General features: G+C 48.0%; 1 long non-coding RNA gene across 3 annotated transcripts; it reads left to right on the forward strand.

The window, feature by feature from the left end:
• The first annotated feature begins 6,694 nt into the window (after nucleotides 1–6,694).
• LOC311590347 lies at nucleotides 6,695–11,987 on the forward strand. Of its 3 annotated transcripts, XR_014776848.1 has the most exons (3): nucleotides 6,695–7,258; nucleotides 7,506–8,044; nucleotides 10,837–11,987. It is a non-coding gene; the product is annotated as an uncharacterized lncRNA (long non-coding RNA). The 3 variants fall into 3 exon arrangements; XR_014776846.1 differs by having other exon boundaries at nucleotides 6,695–8,044; XR_014776847.1 differs by having other exon boundaries at nucleotides 6,695–8,044; nucleotides 10,840–11,987.
• Nucleotides 11,988–15,785: the final 3,798 nt, after the last annotated feature.

Below are 15,785 nucleotides of genomic sequence, written 5' to 3' on the forward strand. Positions count from 1 at the left end.
TGTCTTTAAAAAAAGAAAAGAACGAGAAAAAGAAGAAAAGAAATGAACGAGACCGGGAAATGAGGCAGGTAGGGCGAGCACTGCCGTCTCCACCCCTAGCTTCTTGCTAATTCCAGGAATCTTGGCTGCCCGCTGTGAGTGAGATGGAGACAAAGATGCAGCCCGCGGGGGGGGGGGGGGGCAGGGGGGGCGGGGAGGGGGGATGGGGAGGGAGGGGGGCGCGAGAGCTTCCCCTGAGCCTTAGACCCAGGAAATCCTCAGCTTTCATCTCCGCCTAAACCTAGCTGTCCAGGGTCGGAAAACCAAGGGAGTCTTCGCGCTGCCCTCGGTTCACCTCGCTCTCACTGTGAGCACAGCTGCGGCACAGGATGCTCGGAGCTGCAGAGAAGCCAACACAGCGGAGAGAGAAAAAAGACCCCAGTTTGCACCTGGAGCTCTTCAAATGAGGGTCTGCCGTGGTGATGGAGGTCGGAAGGAAGGAAAAGGAGTACCTTCCTGTGCGAGCCTTCCAGTGAGCCCGTTCCCACGACGAGAACCAGATAAGACTCGGCTCACCACGCGCTGAGCGTCAAACCAACACTTACCCCACCAGGAACCCGGGGCTCAGAGGAAGAGACCTGCGCCGCCGTGGCGCACTTGGTGCGGAGCAGGCTGGAATGGAATTTATTCCAGGCGCGATCTCCTGTCCGTTGGCTTCAGAGGCTGACTGTTACCTAGGCAGTAGATGGGAGGGATGACGAAGGCCTGGGACGGGAGGAGCTGGTTCATTGCTTGGCCTGATAGCCCTAGAAAACTAATAGGCTTTTCTCTTAAAAGTTTCTTTAAAATGATTAATGAAAAGATACAAGTGTGTCCCTGGTGGTCTAGTGGCTAGGATTCGGCGCTTTCACCGCCGCGGCCCGGGTTCGATTCCCGGTCAGGGAAAATCTGTTCTTGGAGCCCTTTTATTCCCGTGGTCATCCCTCTCCAGCCTTCAAACCTCAAAAAGAACTCTGACCCCACTGTAGATTTTCCAGGAGAGGTGTCTTCTGCACGATGCACCTTCATAGTTTTTAGTAAAGGTAGGGGAGGGAAGAAAGGGAGATAGCAGTTCCAAATGTTTTTGTTTTTCCAGACAGGGTTTCTCTGTGCAGCCTTGGCTGTCCTGGGTCACCACGCTGGCCTCCAAGTCACAGCAATCCACTTGCCTCTGCCTTCCAAGTGCTAGGATTAAAGGCTTGCACCACCATGCTCGGCTTTTTTTTTTTTTAAGAGAAGGTTTAGAAGCACATAAAAGAATTACTATATCATTTCTGAGGCTTAATAGTTTATACTTTCCCTTAACTCCTACTGTGATGTTTCCCCACCTTTCTTGCTAAGCCTCTATTTTATGTATTTGACTCACCGTTGGGGGTATGATTCCCACACCCCAAGATCCCTCAATTTGGCTGCAACTTTCCTTTGCCAGTGTCCTTTCCTGTAAGACCAGCAAAAGGCTTTATCCTCCTAGGGAAGCCCCTCCCCTCCCTCCGAACCCAAAAGCCACTTGTTTCAGACTGGAGACACTTCGGGGGGAGGTCGTTTGGGTTTTCCCGGACAGCCTAGGCCCCGCTTGTCCAGCGAGGCTACCTTAGACAGGGTTCCTCTCACTGTGAATGTAACACCATAAACAAAGGGGTTTACTGGGCTTACACTTCCACATGGTGGCCCATCACTGATGGGAAGTCAGGACAGGAACTCAAGCAAGACAGGAACGTGGAGGCAGAAGCTGGTGCAGAGGCCATGGAGGGTGCTGCTTACTGGCTTGCTCAGCCTGTTTTCTTATAGAATCCAGGACCACCAGCCCAGGGATGGTCCTAACCCACAATGGGCTGGGCCCTCCACCATCGACTGCTAACTAAGAAAATGCCCTACAGCCTGGCATGGTGCGCACGCCTTTAATCCCAGCACTTGGGAGGCAGAGGCAGGTGGATCTCTGTGAGTTCCAGGCCAGCATGGTCTACAAAGTGAGTCCAGGACAGCCAAGGCTGCACAGAGAGACCCTGTCTTGGAAAAAGAAAGAAAGAAAGAGCCCTACAAGTGTGACATTCCCCCCTTCCCTTCTCTTCTCTTCTCTTCCCTTCCCTCTTCTCTTTCTTTCTGAGACAGTGTTTCTCTGTATAGCTTTGCCTGTCCTGGACTTGATTTGTAGACCAGAATAGTCTGGAACTCACATTCTAACCTCCTGCCTCTGCCTCCCTGAGTGCTGGGATAAATGCATATGGCATGTGCCAGCACACTCGGGGGAGGCATTTTCTTAATTGAGGTTCCCTCTTCTCAGATGACTTTAGTTTGTGTCATACCTAGCTCATGTTTTTGTTGGCTTTTTTTAGCAGTCCTCACACTCACCCTAGTCTATTTGATGGTCCTTTTGGTTTAGTGGTTGCTTCTGCTTCTTCCTCCTCCTCCTCCTCCTCCTCCTCCTCCTCCTCCTCCTCCTTCATGGTCTCAAGCATCCCAGGCTCCCTGGTACCCACTTTGTAAACGATATGACCTTTAACTCCTGATTTTATTGCCTCTTACCTTCCAAGTGCTGGAATTATAGGCGTGTGCCACTCTACCTTGCACTGCATTGGAGTATTGGGTCACTTTGGACTCTACATTGATTTCACACTTAGCAGCTGCCCTCACCACCCAACTGAGCCACAGACACGTGCACTCAGCGCCGCTCCCAACGCATCAGGAAGAAATAATATCTGCAGAGCAGGCGGTTCCCACGCCTCAGAAACCAGCAGAGACCGGTGTGTTCAGGGACTGATGCCTAGGGAGGAACAGCTGCCAAGGGTGACAGAACTGGACTGAGGCTCAGCCAACAGCGTGAGCGCTAGACACATTTGGTGCATCGTTTGGCGCGTGGCTCGCCGTGATCGTATAGTGGTTAGTACTCTGCGTTGTGGCCGCAGCAACCTCGGTTCGAATCCGAGTCACGGCACTACTGTCCCTCTGCCCAGTGGTCTTTTGCCTCAATAGTGCTCTCTCCCTGGGCTTTGGGATTGCTGCACTTCCTCAGCCAGGCAAGAACAAAAACTCCTTACTCTTAACAGCCCTTTGTCTGTGTCACACTTCACCACGTGTTTATGCTAACAAGAAAGCGTTGAACTACATTTCACTTAGAGCAAAATATACTACTGAGTTGACTGTTCACACCCAGGTCGTGTTACCGCGAATTTCTTTTACCCCAGCAAGATGATTGTAGATGAAGCCACCTGGCCATATTAACAAGTACTGACCTATATACGTGGTTTTTGTACTTGCTTGCTTGCTTCCTTTCTTCTTTCCCCCCCCTCCCTCTCTGTTTCTTTCTTTCTCCTTCCTTCCTTCTCTCCTTCCGGGTCTTTAGCCCTGGCTGATAGGTAGTTTAGGCTTGACTCAGAGTCGCTGAAATCCACTTGCTTCTGCCTCCCAAATGGTGAGACTAAAGGCCTGTGCCTAACCTAAGTTTTATCTCTTTATAATAACATAGATGTATGTACTGTCCTCCTGGCTTAAAAAAATTATATTAAGCCGGGCGTGGTGGCGCACGCCTTTAATCCCAGCACTCGGGAGGCAGAGGCAGGCAGATCGCTGTGAGTTCGAGGCCAGCCTGGTCTACAAAGTGAGTCTAGGACAGCCAAGGCTAACACAGAGAGACCCTGTCTCGGAAAAAAAAAATTATATTAAAGCCTGGTAGTGGTGGTGGTGCACACCTTTAATTCCAGCACTCCGGAGGCAGAGACAGGTGGATTTCTGTGAGCTCAAGGCGAGCCCAGTCTACAGAATGAGTTCCAGGACAGTCAGGGCTACACAGAGAAATAAAGCAAACAAAAAGATAAAGCCATGTTAGTACCTTCATGCTTTTCAAATCTGTATTAGTGTGCCTGTCACCACATTTGATATTCTTTCAGGAGTTGTGTGTGTGTGTGTGTCTGTGTGTGTGTGTGTGTGTGTGTGTGTGTGTGTGTGTGTGTGTCCTGGCAAGCCCACTGTGCATCCATCCAAAGGCCTAGGACATACTAAGTACCTTTGAGAGACAGAGCCACCCCTGATTTGAGTCTTGATAATTTTTACTACATTGTTTGAATGAACAACAGATGAAGAAATGTTTGCACTATGTGACATGGGGAAAGAAAGACTGCACTCTGTGTCCCTGACTAGAGGGCACAAAATAGGTCTCGGGGCCTGGAACGCTCACAGATGAACAGTCCTCAGGTCTAGTGGTAGACTTGACACCTGTTAGTTTAAGACAGAATTTCACACTAGAGTCTAAGCTGTCCTCAAGTAAGGATAGCTAGCAAATAGCTTGAACTTGCTACCATCCTCTCGCCTCAGCTTCCTGGGTGTTGCGATTACCGGCATGAACCACCACTCAGCTGACTGACCACCTTTCATAAGTAGCTTTCCCGGTCAGACTCGGTGGGTGGTCCTTCCTCTCTGCCTATGTGAGTACACTACATAACATCTGGCCATCTCCACTGCTGGTTATGTCCCCTACGAGGACTAGACTGGGTCTTTCTGGCAACACTATTAACAAAACCTACGTCCCTGTGTTCTGTTTGAGTAATGTCGCCCTCTTCTGTCCGGTGTTGTAGTATGCATTTTCCTCAGTGACGCCAAGACCGAGGAGAAGCAGTGTTCTTGGTGAGGAGCAACAGGTGCTACTTTAGAGACAAGGGTCCTCTGTGTATCCCTGGTTGTCCTCAAACTCAGGGACCCACCCGGGCGCTGGGATTAAAGGTGTGCACCGCCACCACTTTTTGAAATCATCTTTATTTTTATGTTGCTGAGAAGTTCTCAGAGAATCTATAATGTTAAGGGAAAATATTGATCCTTTTAGAAGCTCAGGTTCTGTCACTGGGTGGTCTTCATCGTGACTGGGACACAGGGACTTAGAAACATTCCCATCCAGTGGGCTCAGGGCTGGTCCTGGTGTTGGTCCCTGACTGTGGCCTGCAAGGACGCAGGAGCAGGAACATCAGGGGTAAATCCCACCCCAACAGCTTCGAAGAGCTAGAAGGATCCCTAAGGTCTCCTCACAGCTCGGCTCTAGGAGATGCTTTACAGTTGGCTTTCTTTTTTAACCTTTGACCTCATAATAGTTCAACAGCAAAAAAGGTCAAAATATAATTAATTTAAGACAGGTACAGAAAGTGTTATTAAGCTACGGTAATGGGAGCCGGAGAGACAGCTCAGAGGACTCAGGTTTGAGTACAGCCCCAACGGATCTGATGCCACCATCTGGCCTCGCTGGGCACCCTACATGTACATGCCGGTAAAACACCCATACACATAACATTTTACACATATATGTATGTGTATACACACACAGAGAGATGTGTATATATGATAATGTCTTCTAGCTCCTGAAAATAAAACATACGAGCCACAAGTACAGCCTGATGACTGACCAGTGAAGATCTGTAAGAAAGGTTCCCCGCTGGATCAGCCCGTCCCCTAATGGAGAGGCTCTTCCAAATCCTCTTCAGCCACCTCCTTCAGTCAAACTACGAAGACATTTGTGGATCCACATCTGCAAGATTAAAAAAAAAAAAAAAAGATGTCGATCTCAGACCCCATAGCCTCCAGCACATCCCGAAGAGAAGGCTTTAACTTATAAAAAAAGATAGGTTCCTTTCTACAGTTAAAGTATTTTTAGGCTGGGCTGGAACTTGGATGGACATGCGCCATCGCGCGGTTGCTGCGAACTGAACTCAGGACCTCTGCAGGAGCAGACAGTGTTCTCCAGGTGCAAAAGTATACGCCCAACGTGGGGCTCGAACCCACGACCCTGAGATTAAGAGTCTCATGCTCTACCGACTGAGCTAGCCGGGCAACTGCGGTTTTTTTTTTCTTAAGAGAGGCTTTCAAGCCGGGCATGGTGGCGCACATCTTTAATCCCAGCATTCGGGAGGCAGAGGCAGGCGGATCACTGTGAGTTCGAGGCCAGCCTGGGGTACAAAGTGAGTCCAGGACAGCCGAGGCTACACAGAGAAACCCTGTCTCGAAAAACCAAAAAAAAAAAAAAAAAGAAAGAAAGAAAGAAAGAAAGAAAGGCTTTCAACTGGGTGGTGAGGACGCACATATTTAATCCCAGCATTCAGAAGGCAGAGGCAGGCGGATCTACGAGTTTGAAGTCAGCGTGGTCTACAGAGCGAGTTCCAGGACAGCCAGGGCCAAACAGAGAAATCGTGTCTCGGAAAAGCAAAACAAAACAAAACAAAACAAAACAAAAAACCGACTGTTCAGACAAAAATAGTAACAGATTACTACAAACTTGGAAGCAAAATTTATGCTAAGAACAGCGCAAGCGCCGGGAAAAGAAGAACGGATTGTCCTTGAGCACAGGCTGTGGGAAAGTAAAGCGGATGCTGTAAGCCTTAGAGCAAAAATCTCAAAACTTGCTAATGAGCCAACAAGGTGGCGAATAATGGGGTGATGGTAGGCCCACATAAAGAGGCATGGGGAGTAAGCCAAAGGCCGGGAGGGAAGGGAGGGAAGCGTGCACGGGGCGGGGGGTGGGGTGGCGGTGGGGGGTGGCGAGTGGGGTGGGGGAAGGAGGGGGAGGGGAAAAGGGTGGGGGGGTCTATGCAGATGAAGGGCGCGCAGGGGCTGCCGGGGCTGCTACGCTTAGCAAACTGGGCAGATTTGCCTGGCATGGGAGAGGGGGGCTGTAGGTGGCAGCTGTTCTCAGAAGGTAGGTGTGCATCGGAGAAAGCCAGCAACAGCGGACACCGAAGTGACCTTGTGTGCAGAGCGCAGGGCGGATGCATTTGAGTCCGGGCTGCGGCTGTGTGGCGCATACTTACTTGGCAGGGGAGATACCATGATCACGAAGGTGGTTTTCCCAGGGCGAGGCTCACCCATTGCACTGCGGGGCGTGCTGACCCCTGCGATTTCCCTAAGTGGGGGAAACTCGACTGCATAATTTGTGGTAGTGGGGGACTGCGTGCGCGCTCTCCCCTGGGTTATACCGTGAATAAGAACAGCGAGTTCCAGCTTAAGTTTTACTTTTCTCGCTACCTAGTGTTTTTTACTACCCCGGAGAAGAAGCTGTTTTTACTTTAATCTTACTTATGGTCCTTTTGTTTTAGTTAACATAAAGCATTCAGACATCAGATGCGCGTAAAAGGAGCAGACTGCATCCACACAGCTACTCAAGATCACTCATAAAGTGCCTGTAATGCTCTAAGATGTGGATGTCATATACCAACGAAGTCTTAGTTCAGAGAACGATCGTGAAGCTTTTGTGTGGGGGAAAACCCAGGTTTGCGGAAGAGTTCTTAGTCTGGGCTGTAATGGAATTTAATCTTGGTAGCCTTAACTAAATATATAATAAATATAAATATATAAATAAACATATAAATAAATAGTCTTAACTAAATATATAGTTGACATTTACAAGCAATCCCAGGGCTTTGGGTTTTTGTGTCTTCTAGCTTGAAGATTTTTTTTTCCTAGGTCTACTTTTAGTATTTTTATTTATCTACTGTCCTTACACAATTTGTCTTCAGAAAGGATCATTCCAGTGAGAGACACTCTAAACCTGAGACTTCTATTTGGCTCTTCGGTAACTGAGGTTCAGGGGTGCTCAAACCGTCAGGACAGGATCCATAGAGCTGAAAAGCCTACCCAATCCTTTTCCTGCCTAGAATATAGGTGTGACGCCACCTTCATTAAGAATAAAAACCTCAGCCTAAGGGTGGATGGATGGAAACAGGAAAAACTTGGAAATACTTGAGCAGCTGTGGGTGGCGATATTTGATGTTCGTACATTTACGCCCGGACTCCTTGATAAGCAGAAAGCGCTTGCCAGCTTGAGCAATGTTTTAACACTTGCAGCCAAATCCAGTTACATCGCGTAGACTTGTGTCCTGGTCCTACCAAGGAAAACATAGGTGACAGGCAAAAGGGGATATGGAGACAAGCAAAGGAGAAACAGGCTGCATTGGCCGGGAATCGAACCCGGGTCACCCGCGTGGGAGGCGAGAATTCTACCATTGAACCACCAATGCATCCCTGGAGACGGAAGGTGACTGCACATCAGGAAAAGGTAAGAGAAGCTCTGCGACCAAATGACTTTCTAAGCTATAGAATGGGGAGGTTTGCTGGACAGTAGCGTTATTACCCAGTATCCTAGGGTATCCTAATGTACAGCTCACAATCTAGCCTAGGGGCAACTGTGGACACAGGCTGTAACCATGATGCCATTTGTATCCTGAGGGAAAAACCTTGCTTTAATATTGTGGCTGAACTACATTTAACGGCAGGAATCCATCCCAACGGTTAGAGTAAAATGTATATGTTAGTCAAATAAATCTTTTCTCTGTTCTCAACAAAAGGGAGCCTTTTTGTCGGGCGGGCGTGGTGCGCACATCTTTAATCCCAGCACTCGGGAGGCAGAGGCAGGAGGATCACTGTGAGTTCCGGGCCAGCCTGGTCTACAAAGCGAGTCTAGGACAGCCAGGGCTACACAGAGAAACCCTGTCTCGAACAAACAAAACAAAACAAAAACAAAACAAAACAAACAAAACAAAACAAAAACAAAAACAAAAGGAGCCGCTTGACTAAGTTGCACTCTTTCAGGGGCGCAGCATTGCAAACCTGAAAGAGTTCTTTATTTCTGATTACCTGGTAACACTCTGAAAGGCTGTATAGCAGAGCCACCTGGCTGAGGTTCAGCCACTCCCGCCCTTGGAAGTTAGCCTCTACTGAGGAACCCCTGCCTGGTCGGGGAACAGGGACCGAACGCTCCTTCTGCGACCTCTTGGCGCGGTCTCTGGCCATGACCCTGTAGAGCGGATACCCTCCGCGGCGTACCGAAAGCACCAGCAGCCGGGAGCCGTCCGCAAACCTAGCAGACCTTTTGTTATGGGTTCCTGACCCAGGAGGTTTGACTAAGCCAAATTATATGGCGCCTCTTAGTCACCATCGGCGGGGCTGCTCCAGACAGAGTTGTGGGGTGAGCAGCCCCGACCTCCACCACAACTGTGATGTGTACTGAAAGGCAGCGGTGGACATCTGCAGGGAGCAAGCAAACACGGTTTACGGTAATGGGAAGACGACAGTCAAGTGGTCAGATTGTTCCCATAACCTCCAGGGCAGGGGCAGAAATTTACAGCTGGTCTATGAAAAGGTTTTTTTTCTTCTCCCTAGTGTCTCTGTCTCCCTCCCTCCCTCCCTCCCTCTCCTCTTCGTTCTCTCTCTCTCTCTCTCTCTCTCTCTCTCTCTCTCTCTCTCTCTCTCTCTCTCTCTCTCTCTCTCCCTCCCTCCCTCCCTCTCTCCCTCCTTCTCCTTGGTTGTTTCTTTTTCGAGCAGCGTTTCTCTGTGTAGCCGGCCTTGTCTATCCTGGACTCACTTTGTAGACCAGGCTGGCCTCGAATTCACAGTGATCCGCCTGCCTCTCCCACCTGAGTGCGGATTAAAGGCGTGCACTACCACGTACCATACCTGGCTTTAACAACTTTCTTAAGAAGATACCTCCCGCAGTTGCCCGGCTAGCTCAGTCGGTAGAGCATGAGACTCTTAATCTCAGGGTCGTGGGTTCGAGCCCCACGTTGGGCGCACACTTTTGCACCTGGAGAGATGGCTCAGCGGTTAGGAACACCGTCTCCTCTTGCTGAGGTCCTGAGTTCAGTCCGCAGCAACCCCGCGGCGGCGCACAACCACCCAGTCTAAAAATACTTTCACCATAGAAAGGAACCCATCTTTGTTTACAAGTTAAAGCCTTCTCTTCGGGATGTGCTGGAGGCTTTGGGGTCTGAGAGCGACATCTTTTATCTTGCAGATGTGGATGCGGAAGAGGATTTGGATTTCTTACAGGTGTTTACTGGTCAGTCTTCAGGCTGTACTTGTGGCTCATACTATGTTTTATTATCAGCAGCTAGAAAGGCATCTATATACATCTTATTTTATGTGTATGGGTGTTTTACTGGCATGTCAGTCTGTCTGTCACGTACATGTAGGGTGCCCAGCGAGGCCCGATGGTGGCATCAGATCCGTTGGGGCTGTACTCAAACCTGAGTCCTCTGAGCCGTCTCTCCGGCTCCCATTACTGTAGCTTAATAACACTTTCTGTACCTGTCTTAAATTAATTATATTTTGACCTTTTTTGCTGTTGAACTATTATGAGGTCAAAGGTTAAAAAAGAAAGCCAACTGTAAAGCATCTCCTAGAGCCGAGCTGTGAGGAGACCTTAGGGATCCTTCTAGCTCTTCGAAGCTGTTGGGGTGGGATTTACCCCTGATGTTCCTGCTCCTGCGTCCTTGCAGGCCACAGTCAGGGACCAACACCAGGACCAGCCCTGAGCCCACTGGATGGGAATGTTTCTAAGTCCCTGTGTCCCAGTCACGATGAAGACCACCCAGTGACAGAACCTGAGCTTCTAAAAGGATCAATATTTTCTCTTAACATTATGGATTCTCGGAGAACTTGTCAGCAACTCCCATTTTCTTCAGAAATAAGTCTGTCTGCCTCCTCCTCCCTGATAAAGTGTTGATTTTTTGTTTGATGATGTGCATTTTTTTTTCTTTTTCTTTTCTTCTTCTTCTTTGTCTTTTGTTGTTGTTGTTGTTGTTGTTTTTGTTTTTCAAGACAGAGTTTCTCTGTGTAGCCCTCGCTGTCCTGGACTCACTTTTTAGACCAGGCTGGCCTTGAACTCACAGCAATCCTCCTGCCTCTGCCTTCCAAGTGCTGGGATTAAAGGCATGTGCCACCACTGTAGGCTCAATTTTCTTAACAAATATATTTTATTATGAACTTATTAACAGAGTACATCACTTATAACCCGACTAACCTAAACAATAGGAAAAGAGTTCTGAGGAACAATTCTCCTTCCATATTCAGCAGGATTTCTTCTGCTGGAACCTGGAGCAACCAGAACCTGGAAGCCTTCCCTCAAGCGGTTCTCTCTAGGAGCATCTCGAAGTGGAGCGATGAACACCCAAAGCTATCCCAAGTCTCCAAAAGCTCCGCTCTTGTTTCTGGCTCACTTATATAGCTCCTCCCAGAGTCTGTTTAGGGATCTTTTCATCGGGCAACAATCAAGCTCCCACATGAGGTGGTTTGCCCTCTAGTGGATTAACATAGACTGTTCACAATCCCACACTTGGGATCGTAACAAAAATAGGTTTATCTCTCCTTCAACCACCGCCCAGCTTCTATGTGTTTTACGTAAGTGAAATTGTGCAATATGCTACATTATGCATAACGAGTTTCTCTCATGCACAATAATGTTACCATGACTAACCCTAACCCTGAATTGGACATGGCAAAGGAGCATGAGTCACTGCCTCACATGACTGTAGTTTGACTGAAGGAGGTTGCTCAAGAGGATTTGGAAGGGCCTTTCCATTAGGGGAGGAGCTGAGCCTACATGACTGAAGACTATTCCATTGTACACGTAGCCCTGCTGTTTACGCCGTCATCTGCTGGTTTGTGTGCTTGGCTATTGTGATTGGTACTGTACATGTTTTACTGTGGAGATCCAGCCGAAGCTCTCTTGGGCATGTATATGCTTAGGAGTGATTACTGAGCTGTATGCCAAAAGTACAGTGTTGGTGTCTAACTTTCTTGTGACCTGTCAAGCTGACTAGGGCCACGGCTGCACCTCGGTACACTGCCCACCTGCAATGCATGGCGATTCCTGTTGGGGACGATAGGCCATATGGCCAATGTTCCGCCATCTTGTCTAAGTCTGCACCTTCAAGTCTCTGTTTTTCCCAGAGTTTGCCTTTCACCAGAACTAGCTGACCCTGTTGTGAGTCAGCAGTTAGATTAAAGACAGATAGAGATGGAGCAACCTTGTTATGGTTTAGCAGTTAGACTAGACAAAGAGGGAGCCAGATACCCTGTGTGACAGGACACTGTGACCCTGCCTGGAATTCCCTATGTTTTGAGAAAAGCCTGTAGCTGGGTTGCTATAGCAACATGCTTCCCTGCCTTTTGAACTATAAAAGCTGCTGCCTGACTAATAAAGTTGAGAGCTTGATCAATCAGACTTGCTCTCCTTCCTTGTGTCTTGCATTCTCAACAGGTGACCTCCCTCCCGAGTTTTAGTCGAACCCAGCAGGTCGGGTCAGATTCCAATCGCTCTCCACCTTCCTCCTCCTTTTTCTTCTTCTTTAAATATAGGGTCTCCTCTATCCCAGGAAACCCGAACTCCCTATAGAGCAGGGGACGACTTTGAACTTCTGGCCTTCCTGCCTCCATCTGTCAAGGCTGGCAGGACAAGTGGGTAGCACACCACAGCAGGTCTGTGGAAACTTGAAACAGCGCCCCCGACATTCTTAGTAGGCAGGTAGGGGCTCTACCATCTAGTCTTTTTATCATATAGTTTGCTTTTTGTTTTTGTTTTTGTTTTTCGAGACAGGGGTTTCTCTGTGGAGCGCTGGCTGTCCTGGAACTCTCTTTGTAGACCAGGCTGGCCTCGAACTCACAGAGATCGGCCTGCCTCTGCCTCCTGAGTGCTGGGATTAAAGGTGTGTGCCACCACCACCTAGCATGGTTTGCTTTTTTAAATAATCAATAATCCTATTAGTTATGAATATAGCTGTTCATTTTCGATGTCAAGTGACTAAAGATGTTGAATGCCTTTCAAAACACTGACTTGTTGGCCAGTTGTTTTGTTTGGGTATTTTTAATTTTTTTTTCTTTTTTTAAAATTAATTCATTTATTTATTTATTGTTTTTTTTGGTTTTTTTTTTTTTTTTGAGACAGGATTTCTCTGTGTAGCCTTGGCTGTCCTAGACTTGCTTTGTAGACCAGGATGGCCTCGAACTCACAGCGACCCGCCTTCCTCTGCCTCCCGAGTGCTGGGATTAAAGGTGTGAGCCTCCATGCCCGACTTGATTTAATTTTATAAGTATCAGTGTTTTTCCTGCATGTATATCTGTGCGAGAGTGTCAGATCTTGGAGGTCCAGACAGTTGTGAGCTGCCATGTAGGTGCTGGGGTTTGAACTCAGGTCCTCTGGTCAATGCCCCTAACCACTAAGCCATCTCTCCAGCTCCCTGTTGGCCAGTTGTATACTTGCTTTATATCTGCACAGTGTTTGGTTTCTTTTAAATTAACTTGTCTTTTAGTTGCTGAGCAGCTGTTGTCCTGTGTGATTTCGAGGATCAAGTTCTTTGTCCTGTACAAAAATTGCAATTATATTCTCTTTTTACCGAGGGATCTTTTTTCTTTCTTGAACACATTTAAATGTTTTATTTCTAGGTCCGGCAGGGAAGATGTGTTCGATATAGGGTTTGAGTGTGTGTGTCAAAGCTGATGAATTCAGGTCCCTCCAGAGGCTCAGTGGGAAAGACACTCAACATTATTAACCCAGATCTGCCTAAGGTGGCCTGTCATACACAAGAGTCTATGGCTCTACTACTCTCTCTCAGGTACATAACTTGTGAAAAAAAAAAGTGAACCCTGGGGCTGGAGTGCTGGCTGAGTTGCTTGCTCCCTTGTTCTTCCAGAGGACCTGGGCTGTGTCCCACAGCTGCCTGGTACCTATCAGCCCCAGGGGGACCTCCATTGTCAGCATGACTACATCTGGAGTTAACTAAAACCCAAGTGACTGGGACACCTGTAAGGGCTTTTTGTTTGTTTGTTTTTCCTCCTTTCTTAATTATATCATTGGAAGTGCAAAGACCCACTTCTAATCTGGAACTTGAGGTGGGAAGAAGATAAACCTTTAATCCCGATTGGGAAGATCTGCCTTTAATGTGGACCACACCTTCTGTTGGTGTGGTCCTATATAAAAGACTTGAAGGAACCTGTGGTTCAGTCCAGTGTCTGTTCCCCACCCCCAACCCCACCACCCCTGCGTCCCCACCCACACCCTCACTGACACTACAGCCTACTTTTTTTTTGGGATTTCAGTGTAAACTGAAGACCAGCTGAGACACCCAGGGTGGTGGAGAAGAACGGTATTCTTTTTTTTTTAGGTTTTTTGAGACAAGGTCTCTCTGTGTAGCCTTGGCTGTCCTGGAGTCATTTTGTAGACCAGGCTGGCCTTGAACTCACAGCGACCTGCCTGCCTCTGCCTCCCGAGGGCTGGCATTAAAGGTGTGTGCCACCACCGCCCGGCTAAGAACTGGATTCTTGGTCCTTCCATTTGTAGGAGCCATTTGGATTAGATGGGTCACAGCCTGTAAAACATTCGAATAAACCCCATTACATATATAATTAACTAAAATTAACCTTTCTTTAAGAAAACAAATGAGGGGGAGGGAGGAACGGGAAGACATAAGTGATGGGATAACAATTGAGTTGTAATCTGAATAAATTAAAAAATAAATAAAAATTTAAAAAAACAACAAGAAAACAAATAAACTTGTGTCAGAACATGGTCAGTGAATGAAGCTGTGTGAGAAAACTCCAAGAAAACAGGACAAGGGCCTCGTGACGTCAGGCCCTTCAAAGCCCGGGATTGTTCTTGGAACGTGCCCTGGTGCCCCTCCCAGCTGTAGTGAATAGGGGTGGGGTTGCCTCAGGTCACTCCTTACTCTTCACTAATATTATTCAGCCACCCAGGGCTTGTCCTTGTGATTGTGCACAGCTTGAACACAAGGGAGCTTTGAGAGTGTGACCTCGCTTAACCCACAGGATGTAAATTGTCTGATGCTCTAAATAAAGTTGCCTACTGCACGAGACTTTAGCTCACCTAATTCTTAGGCTCCATTCTCCTGAGTCCCACCACCTCCAGAGGGGTAATTGTGAAACCAAAACAGGAGCCACGTCCTTGTTAAAACAAAAACAAAAACAAAAACAAAAACAAAAACATGTTCATATATTATTATTAAGTCTCCATACCTTACAGGTTCCTGTTTCCTAAACCTAGTGTATCCCGCAAACCATCTTTTTCCCAACCTACCCTGGACTTGTAACCCTATGATGGATACCCACCCCAATAAAGTCCTGAACCTGTGCTATAACTGCCCTTTTGTCTATGAAAATGCGTCTTCCCAGACACCTTGATGGCTCGCCTTCCACATGATGTATCCTCGCACTTGTCTACTGCCCAGTCAGCCTTGAGCCCTGGACCCCCCCACTCTTCCATCCAGGTGCCATAAAAGGGACCTCAAATGCCAGTGAGAGGCTGCTCTCTAAATTCTAATTTAGGGTGAGATAGCCATTTGGTCAGTCCCTTCTGCACCTTTAAATAAAGCTTGCCTAATCCCACAGTCGTGGAAATAATTTTTTCTCAGGTTTAACTGTAAGACCCCCTCCCCTGTGCACCCGCCATAGCAAGCATAGCAGCAGTAACGCTATCTTGCAAGGCAAGACTAGAATAATGGGTTCCCAGAATAAAATGAGGCCTGGGGCCCAGAGGAAAGGAATGGAAACATGCTGAAATAACAGAAACAGTTTGTCCTTGTCAAACAGAATATTTGTGGTCGGCCACCTGGCCCAGAGAACGGATAAACTTCCCTGTTCCCAGAGCCCATCTGATGACCGGGCCATGACCTCGCCTCATTTAAATCTACCAATCAGAGCCCTGTAACTATGCTTCTCGCTTCTGTACCCGCACTTCCCGCTCAAGTCCCTATAAAAGGCCCCCGAAAGACTCGCTCAGTGCACCAGCCTCTCCAGAGACTGAGACGCCCGGGTACCCGACCCCCTGCAATAAAGCCTCTTGCGTGTTGCAACCGAAACCTTGGTCTCGCTGGTTCTTGGTGGGGGTCTCCACGTTAAGACCGCCGTGCTGGGGGTCTTACATAACATCATATCTAGGAAAGACTATTGGGACTGAAAAGGACCCCAAAACCAAGTTCTTAGCACAAAGGATATTTATTTGCCCAAGA

The sequence above is a fragment of the Acomys minous genome (genome assembly GCF_964271855.1).
Source record: "Acomys minous genome assembly, chromosome: 19".
Taxonomy (NCBI): domain Eukaryota; kingdom Metazoa; phylum Chordata; class Mammalia; order Rodentia; family Muridae; genus Acomys; species Acomys minous.